Genomic DNA, 15,774 nt, shown 5'->3' with positions numbered 1-15,774 from the left:
GATCATCATTTACCTGAATATTCTGTTGACTGCTCTCTAACGGATTAGTTCCGTCCCAGTAAAGTATACCGACATGTTTTTGAAGGTTCTTCTTACACCGGAAAAATATGGACGAAATTTGAATAAGTTTTGCAAAGTTTGGTATAACCACCCCGCAGAAAAATCTGTCAAACGTGTATAAACATTTATTCATGTTTATCTGGTTTAAAAAATGGCGTCGCTGACGAGAACGTGTAACGCAGTCAGTCCGCGCCCAGCCTCGCACTACCTGAACCCCTCATCTGCATAAGACAGTTCAAAAGGGCATCGCGATCCTCTTTGTTCACAGGAAGTGGAGGACTCTGTCTTGGGATTTCTCGGCTTTGGGAACAAAACGCTGCTGTCGGCATTTATTTCAACAAGAACGTGGAGACGTGCAAACGCATGTTCCGGCAGCCGGTCTGAGGCGCTCACTTTTGGCACAGTGTGACGTCATACGCTCAGCTTCGATGCAAAGCCTCTCCAATCCGATCCAGCTCTCGACACAGGTCTAAGCGCCTTTGTTGCCCTGTGCTCACGGCTTAGGCAAATTGTAAGTTCTAGTCGGGCTGCCATCAAACAGCAGGCAAGCGTTCCAGCCAGAGCCATTAGCCGAAGGGACTCCGAACAGAAAGCATCGTTCAAGCTAGACTGTCTTCGGACGGTCTTCTTCGCCGTGGACGTACGACAGGGGAGGAAACTACGTGATGCATACGTCAAAATCACGTAAGCCAGCTTTCCAAGTAAAGAACTTTCCAGCGTCTTCGGAGATGCTTCCCCGACAGCTAGTTCTTTATTCAGAGAGAAACAGGTCGCCAACTCCAGCCGTGGTGTCCCGCACACCGTGATCAGCCACGAGATTTGACCCCGATGAACCTGGGAGGGGCAATACTATTTTGTGTGCAAAACTTGAGTCTGGATGGATAACTTTGCTTGTGGTGCTTGGTACAACGTCATGACAAATGTGGCGGTACGGCAACGTCATCACGTGAACGACGTGCATAGTGTCAGCGGTTCAGTGTCTGAGTAACCTTACGGCCCTCGTCTCACCCTCCCATCGTTATCGCGAGTTCCTGTCAGAGTCTCGTGGATTTACCAGAAGCTATGTACTTCCGTCCTCCATTCCTTGACATCACAGCTGCAAAAAGGGTAAATCACATATGGCGATAAGTTTCCGATTCTTAGTCGCTTTCACTTCTGTGGATTACAACAGCATTCACATCAGATCGTCGTTACAAGACCGGCAGGTGAACCACAAAAGCTTCAGGTACCAGACACCTGAGCTGCAGAGTGAACTTTGTGACCGCTCCTCTAGCAGCTGCAGCAGACAGGAATACATGAGGTCAGCAGACTCTAAGTCTCAAAACAAGGAATAAAAACTTGCTGCGCGGAAACTTACGATCGTCTTTGACTTCTTGTCCAGGCCGAGCTACGAGGCGCAGTGTAAACAACGAGATGTCGGAAATGACAATTCTAGATGGATCGTAAGTATTGGAGAACAGCAACGAGCTAATGAAGCAAAATAATGAGTTATTAATACGAAGAATTTAAACTTCATCAATCAAATTTCTTTTAATAATATTGAGAGATCATTGACATAACGTTAAAAATTTCTGAGCGTTGACAGATAGTTGGCAACAAACAACCTCTGAGAGGTCTGTGAGAAATTAATAGATGTTTTTTTTTTTTCTTTTTCTGTCTCCTCTTCCTCGACTTTTCTTTGCCTATTCATTTTCCTCTTCCACTCTTCTTCACATTAACCCGCTTCTCCATTTCAGTCCGTTTCTGTCCTTACTTCAATCGTTCGTTCTCGTCATGTCTTAATTAAACACTCGTGTTTATTTTGTATTATTATTATTATTATTATTAGGGTTTTCTTTTTGATGTTTTATTTTGCTTTATTTTGACTAAGTTTGACGGGGCCGAGAATGCTGTGCTTGCAATGCATTTTGGATTTACATTTCAAACTTTCGAGCTGAAATATCTGCGTGCAAAGTTCGCTATGATAATTCCCTAATTATGTAAGTGACCCTTTACAGTTTCGACCTTTGACCTGCGCGACCAGCACTCTGACAGGACCTGTCACAGTGTGGTTGGCATGAGTAGACGATTGGAGTATTTTTTTCTGCAACTGCTGTTGTATTCTTCCTTTCCTCACGCCTCCTTCATTTGTTATTCTCTCCTGAGGCTTCATCTGACGTTCGTTTTCAAAACGTTGCCCCATGTCAGCGGTAGGCGACATGGCGGGTGTCAATGACGTCATCAACTGGCTGTTGATAGACAAAGTTGCTCTGTTCGTTTTTCAAGTGTGTTCCCAATTCAATTTTGTTTCCGCCCGGTGACGCCATGATGGTTATTTGACTTCCGTATCCAGCCTGCGTCTGCTTAGGTCTAGCCCTAGCTCTAACCCTTACTAGACCTAACTCTAGTGAGTTCTGGATCTTTACATCTATACACACACCCTACACACACCCTACACACACAGACACGCGTGTGTTGCCTTTAGTTAGCGAGCGTCTGCTGACTGAGTTGTTGTTACTGTTATCATGATCATTGGAATGGCGATGATTAACAACAAAGTTCAAGTTTCTCTTCTTCGTCTTCACTGCCACATCACAATCGTCGATTATCTCCAAATAAACTACTCAGACTGATTTCAATAGAGTAAGCCTCACCTCCAGGAGTTCTACCTGAACTGACAAACGCCCCCAGGGGGGTTCACGTACCCGAGAGCCCTCGTGGTCAGCCTCGTGACGGACCTCGTGTGAATACTGCTCATCAACCCCCGGCCAGGAACTGAACCGAAAAGTCTATAGAATCGTGAGGATCCGACCTGCTAGCTCTGGGGCTGAGTGTCAGGTCTTGCATCACTCTGCTGTCCTCATCATGTCGGACTCCGTCGCTCCGCAGACGAGGGGGGCGTCTTGTCGCCGACTTCAAACTCCGGCATTGTGGACCTAATCTGGCTATTTGTGAAACAGCAGGAGGGAGGGATACACAGGGGGGCTCCAAAAATACACAGCTGATTAGTGTAAAGAGGTCTGATGGCCAAATCAGGGTCTAGCCAAGAAAACTCAGTCATTACATGAGCGACCTCGATGTGAAGAGGGCTTGTAATATTCTTTGAACTTGAGTTTCTATCTCGTTATTAGCCCCTGAACTTTTTTATGATTGAATTCCAAGATTTAGAGTATTTTAAATCGGTCACAGGACACGACAAGATGCTTATTTTTCTTGCAGAGTACAATAGACATCTTGTTGGTGTTGAAAGTACTTCTCATCTGTTATTTTTTAGAATATTGTGTTCAATGGTGCTGTAGTTGCTGGGAAATCTGTTCTTCTACCATATTTTGTTTCTGGGCACGTGTACACACACATACACGTTACATCCTAGTGACCTACAACCTATATGTTGCATGTGACGTGCGGCGTTCATATTACTTCTCTAAGAAGGAAGGAAGGATCTGAACCCTCCAGGGACCTTAATGACGGACACGGGAAACCTGTACTTAATCTGAACTGTACGAGGGCTCAAACAGGGTGCAACATAGAAACAACACCAAATGATATTGTACAGTGAACATTGTGTAAATGATATCAAATAACAGCCGTACACATTTTTTTACTTGTTTCACTATTACACATTTTTTTACAGTGTCATCGTTTTTAGTTACAGTGTCATCGTCTTTACTTACAATGTCATCGTTATTTCAAAACGAAAAGAGCTCACCAGCGAACCTCAAATTTTAAGTGTTTAATAAAAAGGAAATTGTTGTTCGCACAATTCCTCAAGACTAGAACAGCTAAATGGTCGAGTGAATCTCGTTTTTTTGTCTGTCATCTTGTCATATTTTCATCATGTCTGCCTCGTGACTATCTTACCATCGTCAGCACCTCCGTTGTTGCCCAAAGTGGACACCTTAGGGTGGCCCAGGTTGTGGGGATAAAGGGAGATCATGTTTATTATTGAAAACATCAGACAGGACAAAAGACCGAGGATCAAATTGTACCAGCAACGCGATCATGGCGAGTCATGTGACTCATACGCCCCCATAAATTAAAAAAACCAAATAAAAAACCCCGAACAAACAAAGGTGCCACATCAACGTCGTCAGCACGTGATACGTGGCGAATGGCGGAACAATGAGGCAGCATCGCCACATGGCCCGTAACGGATTTACAAGTCGCGAGTGCACGTGACGTCAGAGCCGTTAATGGTAGTCGGGCGCCATGTTGAGTCGAAGAATCCTGCAATGTGACTCCAGCAAACAGGACCGCGTGCATCAATACTTCTTGCCTCATACACACTAGGGTACGCTCTGCTTCTCAGGCTGAAACGAGGGCTTTAGTTTATGAGGCTACAAGTGAGAAACAGTTCACTTCCGGGTCACGCAAATAAGGCACCAAAAAAAAAATTAATATAAAATAAGAAAGACAAATGATTGGACATTAAATACCGCATTAAGTAATATGGTTATCACTCTGATGATAAGGCTGCAACTGTTCAACTGATTTTCATTCATTCAAAAAAACAAAGAATGTTGTTATTTACTTGTAATGGCGCCCAGAAACTCCTCCGTGATCTTCTTCTGCGGCCATCTTGCTCTCAGTACAATTTTATTTTATTTGTGCTTCGTTTTCTTCTGCTTTTTTTTTTTTTTTTTCTCGTTCAGGCATTTCTTTCTGTCGTCGGCTCAAGACGAGGCCAGTGAGCTGGAACAGAGTTCAAGCCCCTTGCTGTGAAGACGAGAGTTGTGGCGCAGGTGTCGCTAGTAGCCTGCTCTGTATGATGCACAGCATCTGGTCAGAACTCCTGAGGGGCAACTAGATGAAGCCAACTGTGCACAAACAGAGGGAGATGTTGGCGAGATGTTGGCGAGATGTAGAGGTTGTGGTGGGGGCGGAGGGGTGAGGATTGTACCTGCTGAGAGCAATCCTGTCGAGAAGGGGGCGAGTGGGGCGAGTTGTCGTTGAGGGGGATACTACAAGGCGACGAGAGTCATTAAGAAATCTTATTCACTCGAGATAATATTTAAGAACAAATAATGTGAGTTGGTGTGTGAATAGAGTTCCACCCCAGTACAACATCTCAAATCTCGCTACAGACATGGAATGTTCCTTGTTCCTTCTTCTGTACTGAAGGGAGTAGTTTTCAGTCACAACCGTCTACTCTCTAAGAGTAGCTTTTTAAAATTATTTTAAAATTCTGTTTTCAATATATGTTTGTGTTTTAGACCCTTATATTTAACTGCTCCATCCCTCAGGCTTCATTTTAAACTTTTAAACTACACTGTATCTTCCTGAGGTGTAGACTGATATGTTTCCGGATTCATTACAGTTCTGCTTTTTTTATTATTTCAGGCAACTGTCTAATCTCTTCTGGACAGAATTATGCTTGCCTCGATTACAAACCTTCTAAATTCGCCAAGTGACATGTCTTTGTCTTTTTCTTGCTCCCTGAGCAACATCCCTTGTAGCCGTTGTGGACTCGACAAAACGAAAACACGAAAGGGGTTCCGGGGCTCAGCCGCCGTTGAACGCTGGGTGCAAACTGTCGGGTAAAGATAACAACAGGACTAACACGAGCTTACAGGTCTTGCCTCCATTGTGCGCAGCTTACCAGTCTAATATCAAGGAGCCACAACAAATTTGCATAAATTAGTCTCGCGAGAGTCGCCTAAATCTCGCTGCGCGACTTCCTGCGCGGCGAACACGCTCGGCAAACATGGCGATTGTTGCCAGGCCTGACTGCTCGCAGACTGAGGTGAAAGACAGCAGGACAGCGGCTAAACAGCATTAGATATCAGCGCAAATATTGACTCTTTGACGAGGAACGAAATGAACACGTCGACGGGGGAGGGATGACGGGTGGAGGAGGAGGAGGGAGGGCGAGGGAGGGGTGGGAGTTGTTTTGGGGGAGGGAGGAGTGAATGGGTGTAAGTGGAGTGGGGGATGGGCAGGGGATGTTGCCAGGGCACCGTGTGTTGAATACAATATATATTTTCCGTCGCTTTTTGAGTTGAACTGTTTTGTGTGAATATTGCGACACCAACCTGTTGAGGAGAAAGATTGCTTCATAATGAACTACAGGATGGTTGGTCCTGATTGGTCCTCACCTCTTCATCAGCCTCAGCAAGGAGTGACTTGCATTTAGGACATAATTTTCTCATCATTGAATGACCTCTTAACCTGATCACCCTGGGTATTAAAACAGCTTCTTCATTACCAGAAAATTTAAACATCATCTCTCCATTTTTTCCCCGTGATTTGATGTCGAGGTTGTCATTTGAATGTCCCTGTCAAAGATGGAACTAAAGCTGTGGAGGTCGGCAGGACTGTTCAAGGCAATCCACCAACGGGGTGAGAAGACACACGATCGTCGATGATGAAATGGGCAACAAAGGCCGTTTCCTCTTTAGTAAAAGTCGAGCTTCCGGTCGCAGAGAGCTTAGATCCAGCGAAGGAGTCACGTGGTGCCGCCTGGTGTCAGGGTGATAACATACACACGTCCGGTTATGTTAATACTTGTGGAGAGGGTAAGCTTCGCTCACTCCTTGTCGCACCGTGTCACTTCAGTTGACACACGAGTCGAATATCACCAGGATCATCGTATCTGTCATCGCTGATACTCCAAAGATAAGACCGTTTGCTGTTGGAAAAAAAACAAACTCACCTGGAAAATCATCCTTGATTTCTGTCCAATAACTTTTGTTGATCCAGTCATTAATAATTTTTGTTTGAGTCAAGTAGTCTAACCTTCGACAAGCCGACACAGAGATAGTATACAGCGTTGAGCAACATGGCGCAGGTAAGTAAAATCAGTACAGCTGTTTATCAAGGTACAGCTGTGTGTCAGGTACAGCTGTGTATCAAGGTACAGCTGTGTATCAAGCACACAGCTGTGTATCCCAGTACAGCATTTGAGAATCCGGACGATGTAGTGGACATCAGTCTTGTGTATTGAAAACTTCCACCCGGCATCCTTGATACGGTATACTGGAATAGCACGCGCCTGTAACCTCGTGTAAGCTTTTCATCTGTCGTGAATCCCTGTGTACTAATTAACAATAGTTGCGTGTCTGTCAGGATGATGTTAGTTTTGTGACACACCATTGTCTAAGTTGACTTTCACACGTTAACAAATGTGCGATTTTTCCTCCCCGTCCGTTACGCTATTCCTACCTGATGCACGTGTTGCTTTAAGTCACGTGATCCCAAATAGAGCTCGTGCGAATTGGTACTCTGGGATGCTGCAGGTGTTAACTGAGCTTCTACAATTGGAACTGTATTTTGCAGAAAATGCTTTATTACAGGGTGTCTGTGGTCTACAGTAGACGATACCCTGTCTGTAGTCTATTGTAGACGATACCCTGTCTGTAGTCTACAGTAGACGATACCCTGTCTGTAGTCTACAGTAGACGATACCCTGTCTGTAGTCTACAGTAGACGATACCCTGTCTGTAGTCTACAGTAGACGATACCCTGTCTGTAGTCTACAGTAGACGATACCCTGACTGTAGTCTATTGTAGACGATACCCTGTCTGTAGTCTACAGTAGACGATACCCTGTCTGTAGTCTATTGTAGACGATACCCTGTAGTCTACAGTAGAAGATACCCTGTCTGTAGTCTACAGTAGACGATACCCTGACTGTAGTCTACAGTAGACGATACCCACTACTACAGGCCCGTGTATCCGCTTCTGTCATGGTCGCCAGCAAACTGTTAAAACTGACACACCGTGTGTCATCCTTCTTGTTTGTGGTCACGTGTCTGAGTTCTGACTCAAAGACAGCCAGATTCGAATCCCTCAACCGGAAAGGGATCGTGCACGAGGTCACGCAAATGGATCCCTGGAATCCTGCCAATATTTCTGAACACGATGAATATTGCAACAGAAGAAGAAACAATAATTTCCATCAAATCTGAAGCCAGTCAGAAATGTGCAGGAGAAGCGGGGTGGGAAGCGGGGTGGAGATGCTGCATCGTGAAGGGTGGTGGGGGGAGGGAGAGGAAGAGAGCAGCGCGCGTTACGCCCCCTTGCTGTCCGGTAACGAGATGAGCGCTATTCACGAGGGCACACACGGTGGACTGAGGAGAAAAGTGAGGAAGAGCCCGGGTCCCTAGCCAGGCACCAAGAGCGGTTTCCATTTTTCGCGACATGTCTTAACAGTCGTGTGAATGTCGGTCGGATGGCTTGTTTGCTTTGTGGCAGAACTCGGCATGAAAGTTTGCTTTGGAAATTAAGAAGGCAAACAAAAGCGGGTGGCGGCAAGACAGGGTGTGGGGGAGGCAAACAAGTAGGGGGGAGGGGGGAGAAAGAGAAGAGTGCCGGGACTTGACTGGGAGAAGGCAGCGACCGAATGAAAGGGAAAATGGGGTACGCGGGGAAAGGGGTATCGCCGTGTCGGAGAGGCGTGTGCAGACGATACGGGTACCGAGAGAGCTACCCGACGGACGCACGTTCTGCTGACGGTGTCTTTATCTTCTCCCCTTCTCCCAACCCCTCCTCCCGGACGTCTTGTTCTACCCCGGGTGTCTTCTTCTACCCTGATTACAGTCTCACGCCTTACGGGTTCATTTTAGCCGCGGTTTGTTTTAGTTTTCTCCACATTTTTATAAAATGCGATCGTCGGTCCTTGTCTGAGGTCAGACGCTTGCTCGCGCGTCTTGTTGTCTCTAGGATACCCTTTTAACTGGCTAATAAACTTCAAAGGGTTTTTTCTCTCTCCCCACAGGTAGACACAGGTATAACCACGAACATGCGCATGTTAATACATAATCCCATATTGTGTGTGTACATATGTATAAGCAGCAACATGAGAGAGAGTATGTGGGGGGAGGTTTGTATGAGTGTGTGTGCGCGCGCGAGCTTGTGCGTTTTTGTTTTTGTGTATGTGTGATATAGTGTGTGTGAGAGAGAGAGAAGGAGAAAATTTAGCCCGCGTTTGTCAGTAGGTAACGGCGAAAATAAAATGATAATATTGTTATTAATCATCATCAATTATCATCATCATCATCATCATTGGCTAGTTGTTGTGTTCTGTGTGTACAATACTAGTCCCTCCTACACTTACTCAACTTATTTCTGAAGATGGAATACAGGTCGCATTTCTGTAATGGTTAGAAATGTAATCAGTTGGTTTGACGAAAGTTTAGGTGGGATCAGTTGCAGACAGGAACACGCAGACAAACAACCTTTTGTAAGGCAGGAGAAAAATAAGGAATTTCCCCAATGATAACAGAATAAAAATTCAAAACGAGAATTAAGCTCCATGGATACAGAATTTCGTGCTGACAGCGAGCTGTGAGGTGGACATTTTGTATCAGAATTTCAGCTAAATGACTATTTTTTTTTTTTTGTTTTACCAGTGTTCCTAGTGTTACATCATCGTGGGTATGAAACGCAGTGAAAACACAATGTAAGCTCGGACTTGTTTGTCAGGCGGGGAGACAAGGTGTGTACAAGGTGTGTATGTACAAGGTGCGTGTTGCAGCCTCAGACATTCATTAACAAAATAACAAATGGTGGAGAGAGCACTGCTACAAGATAAATGATCCACAACCTCTCGCACAATAAACATGTGTTTAATTATAAGAACAAATCCTTACAGAGACAGAGAAATGTGCAGGGAGATGTTTTAACTGCCGCCTTTAAATTTCACATTGGCGAGGTTGCCAAATCATCCAAAAATAAAATAATAAACGTAAAATAATAATTTTGTTACAACTTTTCGACCTTCCCTGCCACACACACAGATAAAAAAAAAAGAGAAACAATTTTCCTGGCATCAGAAGAGTCTGTCATTTACATACGTTTCAATACATAAAATATACTGTGCACATACACAGAAATATGTCAGCTAATTATTGCTGTTTTAAACTAGTTATTAATTAAAACCACTTACAATTATTAAATTAGGTTGTGCCTTTGGTGATTAATGAATCTGTTGTTTTGATTTCCTCTCATTTGGGGGTATTTTCTTGGGGTGTAGATCGTCCTGCTGTTTATACTCTCAGCCATTCTTCGCGAATACGCCAGGGTACCTCCCTCCCCATCCCATCCCACCCTCACCCACCCCCGGAAGTTTTATTTCTGTTCACGCCTTCCATGAAAACAAAAGCAACAAGAGGCCCTGGTGAGCTAGCGCAGCTTAATTAACCAATCAACAGCGAGAGGCAATCGCGGCGCGAGGCGAGGGAAGATGGCTGAAATATTGCGATATCATTCACAAGTGTAATAACCTCGGGGCGAGTGCTGGCCACGTCGTGTCGCCCACCCCGCGCTGGGGCCAGGGCGCTGGGGCTGCCATTCGGGGCCTTATCGTCTGCTGCCACGCTCCGGGTCGCCGGCGCAGACGACGCGTAAATTTGCGCGTTATGGCGATGGTATCGCGCGGCGCGAGGGGCGCGGGACACAATTTATACGACCAGGGGCCCTATCTCCCTGCCGCAGCCCCTCCGTGGGGTAAAGGGGGACGGAGCCGTGTCCCACAACCCCAACCCTTCCCCCATCCCCACCACCACCTCCACCGTCTTTGCCAGGCATGGATCTGATGTGAAGGATTAATGGAACCCGGAAAATAAACCTTGTAAATTCGCATCCTCCCTCCCGCTCGGGGGGGACCTACCGCACGAGAGTAGGAAAGCGGCACGCGACGGATCGAACCCTGGTGGCAAAAGGCAACCAGTCTTGTGAAAAAGTAACAAGGGTTGATAGCAGGTGCCCCCCACTCTCCGTGGTCCATCCGTTGCTCTTCCTACGCGCATGCGTGGGTTTCTTGGTGGTGTCCGTCTCGTGCAACATGGCGAGTGACGACGGCTTTAGTGGATTAGTCTGGTCCTGGGTGCGTTTGCTGTGTCAGGACAGGAGGAGTTGGAACTGGTGTAGCTCTGTTGTACTGTGCGGAGAAAAGTGTGGTGGGAACGAGTCAAAGTGCACGAATAAACGAAAGAACGAACGAACGAACGAATATTTATTTTAATGATTGTGGCATCCGACAGTGGCATCACTATGACTAATGTATTAAATAAAAATATTTATCAGCAAGTACAGAACACACATATATACAAATGGAAAGTTTGTTGTTTACCTGTCAGAGTACATCTATATGGATATTACGATGCTTTATACTAAAAAGGTAGAATAATAAGCTAGTGTCACATCCTTATGCATCCTGTGCATGTTGTGGACAGGTGACTCGCAAGGTGAGGTGTCCTACCGCAGTTGTTCTCAGCCATAAGTACAGCCAGTCTAAAGTGAGGTGTATATTTAAAAGTTTGGGATAAATATACTTTCGCTCATATCGGCACACCTATGACAAACAAGTCTCATCACAGTAACAAAGAATATTCCATAGAAGACGATTGTCAAGAATTCCTAAATTTGAGATTCGTTATACCAGCGTGTCTTTGAGAGAATGAGGGGACAGCAGGAGAAAAAAATATAAACTTAAGTTTGTTTAAATTTTATAAGTATTGTAAAATAATAATCACACAGATAGCCTTCGCCCCCAGGCACCTGCATTTTTTTTTTCTTCTTTTTTCATTTCCTTTGTTGAGAAACGACAGACGGGAAGAAGCGTGACACACAATGCAACTTACCGATGAGAGAAAAAAAAAAAAAACCTTTTAAAGATCTCAGCTGAAGGAAATAATATTTTGTAAGGAAATAAACTCAGTCATTTAAAGGCCAACAACAGTCAATCTAGCAAAGTTGCTGAGACATCAACAGAGCAAATCTGTTATTAGTCTGCCACAGACATTCGTTAAGATTTTTAATTTCCTTTTTTTCTCTTTTGTTGGGGTAGGTGTGTGTGTGTGTGTGTGAAGTGGGGGGGGGGGGATCAGTTAATTGACACAAACTTTCACCTCTGAGGTCATTGAAGGTAACAGCAACAGCTTCGAGTAACTGGTAAGATGGTCTTATAACAGAGAGTCTACTCTTAGTGGATACCAGGTAATCAAATCTTCACATCCAAAATGCAATCAGGAATTCTGATGTTCAGAGCTTGTTTCTCGTTAATAGAGCAGTTTATTTGTTCAGTTTTGTGGGATAGGTATGTTGTAATGAATTCAGACAGCTTTTTTCACTCTAGCTGGCCTTTAACAAAAATCTTTCAGGTCTCTTTAACTTCCTTCGTTTCCTTCCAGGGTAAACAAATCAACAAACGATGAGTCAACAGCGACTGGACTGAGTGGTAAAGTGAGAATCAAGACCTGAAGAGCGCAGACCTCTGTCATCTACCGAGTGTTATCGGCGAGGAAGACGGGTACCTGATGAAAGTGAAGATGTGGTCTGGTCTCATTCTCAACGTGAGACCCGCTTTGTATCCAGAAGACACTTGCTCCTAATGGTTCCAGCACCAGAAGCTGTGCCACCCAAAACTGTTTGATACTGAAATGTTGAGACTGGTGACAAGCACCTCATTGGTGATCAAAGGGGTTAAAATAAACAGATACAAACCCCGGTTGTAAAATACTTCAGTTTCTCAGAAAGCCTAAATACCCTTCTATAAACCCTTTGTCAAACTTTGGTCAAATATTCCTTTCATGTGTGTGTAATAAATTTTATTCCCTTTAAGAAAAAAACATTCCCTTTTAACCATTTCCGGAATCGTTTCTGCCACCCGCCATCCTCTACCGGCACTTTACAAGCACTGATGTACATTCAACCAACATCCACTTCGAGTAACCAACATCTGACGGACGGTCTGTCAGCAGTCCAGGGTGTAGGTCAAGGAATCCCAGCGTCCAATGCGGGTGTCCTGTGGTGTGTTCTAGCAAAAACCTACTTCCTTGTCTGCGCGCGCATCAAAGAAGTGAGGTGAGCCGGAAACTGTGATATACGGTCTCTGTGCCAATTGTTTGCTTAGTCAGTCTAACTCAGCCCTCAAATTCGTGGCGGAGGTATAGAGATGTGGAGGCAAGTTCGCGGTTAGGCCATCACAACATGAAACTGAACTCGAAGTTGTTAGCGAGATAAGAACACGGAGCGCTGTTAGTTAAGTTTGAATTAAATTAAATTTAACTTTGAGTAAAGCACACGTGGATAATGGACAGGTCTACATTCTGTCTACTGACGCCATTAAAGTTGCGGATAATTTGAAAACATTTTTCTGTTGAGACTTTGTCCGATCAGCAAAATTTTAATTTAAATTTTTTTTTTTTTTCGTTATTTGTAAAATCGATGGAAATGAGGATTTCTACAACAGGCAGGTCAGGATAGTAAAGAATGTGTTTTTTTTCTCTCCTATTTTGAGAATTCATATTAATAATGACACAATATTTTTTTAAAATAATGTCACACATTCTTAGACCTGCTGTTGCTTCAGATGACCGTCGCAGGTTCCCGGTACCATGGCAACAGGTTAGCGGCAGCACACCTTGGTCCTGTCACACGCTGCGGCACATTTTTTGTCTTTTTTTTTTTTTTTTTTCACGGGGTCGGCGGTGAAAATCCGCGCCTCGACCCCCGCATACTTTCACACAAACAGAGACCAGTCTCGCGTTGCCAGCCTTTGCCATTCAGCGCGCATGCGCGTCTGTTTGGAGGCCTTCCTCCTTACCCGCCCAGCCACCATGTCTGTTTACCTCCCCTTCCGTGCGTGTTGGCCTCCCTTTGCGCCTCATCACGCGCGAGTGGGGAGGGGGGAGATGGAAGAGAGAAAGAGAGAGAAGCAAGTCTGAGTCCAAGGGAGACGATCTGGACGAAGACGTCACCAAATAAATAAATAAAATGCGCGGCAGCCGGGTGTCGAAACACGGGCACCAGCTTTGCCTTGGGACTCGGCAAGAGAAAAACAAAGCCATAAAAATGTTGATGACGGGCACCCCTTTCTTAAAGACACCCTGATTAGATGTTGTCAGAGGCGTAGCTGAAAATGTTTAGTGCTAGAGATCATGGTCAAGTTGAATTTTAGACCAACAGAAAATTATAAGTAAACAAAAACAAACAAAAAAATAAATGGGGGTTGAAACAGAATTGACCTCTCCCTGGTATTGGTGATATTTGTAGAAAGGTATCTCAAGAACGAAAGGGGTGGACTATTAACCCAGATTTGAGAAAATAGTGCCTTGCACTAAACTTTACTCCGTCCTGAGAAAAAAAAAAATGCATCTCATTCCTTTGAAAGGAAAATCAACATCGTACCGTCACTAGCTCAGGATTTTCAGTTCTAAATTTTTTTTTCTAGGCGTTGCTTTGGGATTCCTCCCTTGCCAGTCAGCCTCCTGGAGTTGTACAGACAGTCAAAGTGACTAATGTCTGCCTTGTGGAGTGTTAATCCGTCTGAGAACCTTTCTAAATCCTTTAGATGTACTTTTATATCACCGAGGTGTACTCGTCCTTATCTGTCAGGTATGTTCCTTAATATCCATCATCCACCTAGCTTTACTTACTCACATCCGCGCATGCCTTACATTCACCTTCTTCTGTAAATCCATTACATTTCACCCAGGGGAGGATCTCGCAAAAGATGTGAAGATTCTCTCTGTACAAAGTAGGAAGCGGGTGTGGCAAATGAGTGGGTAATGAGTATCATCTGTACTCACACATTTTCTTACCCTCAAAGTGCGACTCTTCATTAAAAACAAAACCCGACGATTGATGGACACTTGAGACCTCATTCCAAGAAACATTTTGGACCTCTTCATCTCTTTGTTGTCACTGTCCTTGCCAGTCCTCTCAGCTAACGGTTTTATGTGTAAAAAAAAAAAAATAAAAAACTGGAATTTGAACTTTTACGCAGTTATTCGTTATTCTGCATTGAACACACCTGTTAAATTCTTTCCCTTCAAGAAAAAGTCCAAAATTCTAAATATGATTGGCTTTTGCGTGATTTTTGTTTGCGATGACAATCTCTGGAGGGTTTTTGTGTTTGGCGAGGAAGGAGACAGTGTCAGTTGTGACGACCCACAGGTCGGCATGCGCCAAATATGGAACAGCAGTGCGTGTCACGCTAGCCCCCGAGTGTTTGCCTCCTGCCCCTCGGGAGAGCGCTAACTCGCCGGGGACGTGACTGGGCGGGATCGTGCGAGAGTCGAGGTGGGCCCTGGGCTGGAGGCTGGGGTGGTGAGGTGATGGAGGGTGGTGGTGGTCGTGGTGGTAGTGGTGGTGGTGGCGGTGGTGCTAACGTCGTGTCAAGTAGTCCTTGTATGCTAGTCAAGGTGCAACACCTCACCTGTCAGGGTTTTTGGTGGAAGAATCCCGCTCGGCCATCGCGCCCTTCAGAGAATGTTGCGGGTGTCCCAGGCGCCCAGAGCCGGGTATTGACAGTCCACTGATAATACACAGTCTGGGGTCAACAGATAACAGGCAGCCACAGGTCGGAAGAAAATTTCGTGCATATCTGTTTCTATCTACACAGTATATATATATACACCACACTTTCTGAGAATTTGATTCACATTCGAGTTTCTACGTTTGTACTACGTTCGTGCGTGTGTATTTTGTGTGTACATGCATATCTATATATCTTCTGGATGCGTGCGTAAATCAAATCAAATGGCAAAAACACTTTTCTTGGCGACCAGTTGTTTCCACCTAGACCAGAGGACAGCATCCGGAAATTGTGTAGTGGGTGAGAGGGGTCTGTGACAGTGCTGACAGCTCACAACCTCACGACCTAATGGCCTTTGTGGAAAGCCAATGATCTTGCAAGCAGTCTAGACCACTCTTTATCCTTCATAGAGAAAACGGCGAGCGACACAAAATATTATTGAATGTAACAATTGCTGTTAGGTCGCGATGATGTAC

At 44.9% G+C, this 15,774-nt stretch overlaps 1 long non-coding RNA gene across 1 annotated transcript; it reads left to right on the top strand.

The window, feature by feature from the left end:
- The first annotated feature begins 536 nt into the window (after positions 1-536).
- On the top strand, positions 537-14,130 carry LOC112571194. The gene is made up of 2 exons (XR_003100766.1): positions 537-1,502; positions 12,171-14,130. It is a non-coding gene; the product is annotated as an uncharacterized LOC112571194 (long non-coding RNA).
- Positions 14,131-15,774: the final 1,644 nt, after the last annotated feature.

This window comes from Pomacea canaliculata, linkage group LG8 (genome assembly GCF_003073045.1).
Source record: "Pomacea canaliculata isolate SZHN2017 linkage group LG8, ASM307304v1, whole genome shotgun sequence".
Taxonomy (NCBI): Eukaryota; Metazoa; Mollusca; class Gastropoda; order Architaenioglossa; family Ampullariidae; genus Pomacea; species Pomacea canaliculata.
The sequence above is the reverse complement of the archived record's forward strand: the minus strand, read 5'-3'. Positions and strand labels throughout refer to the sequence as shown.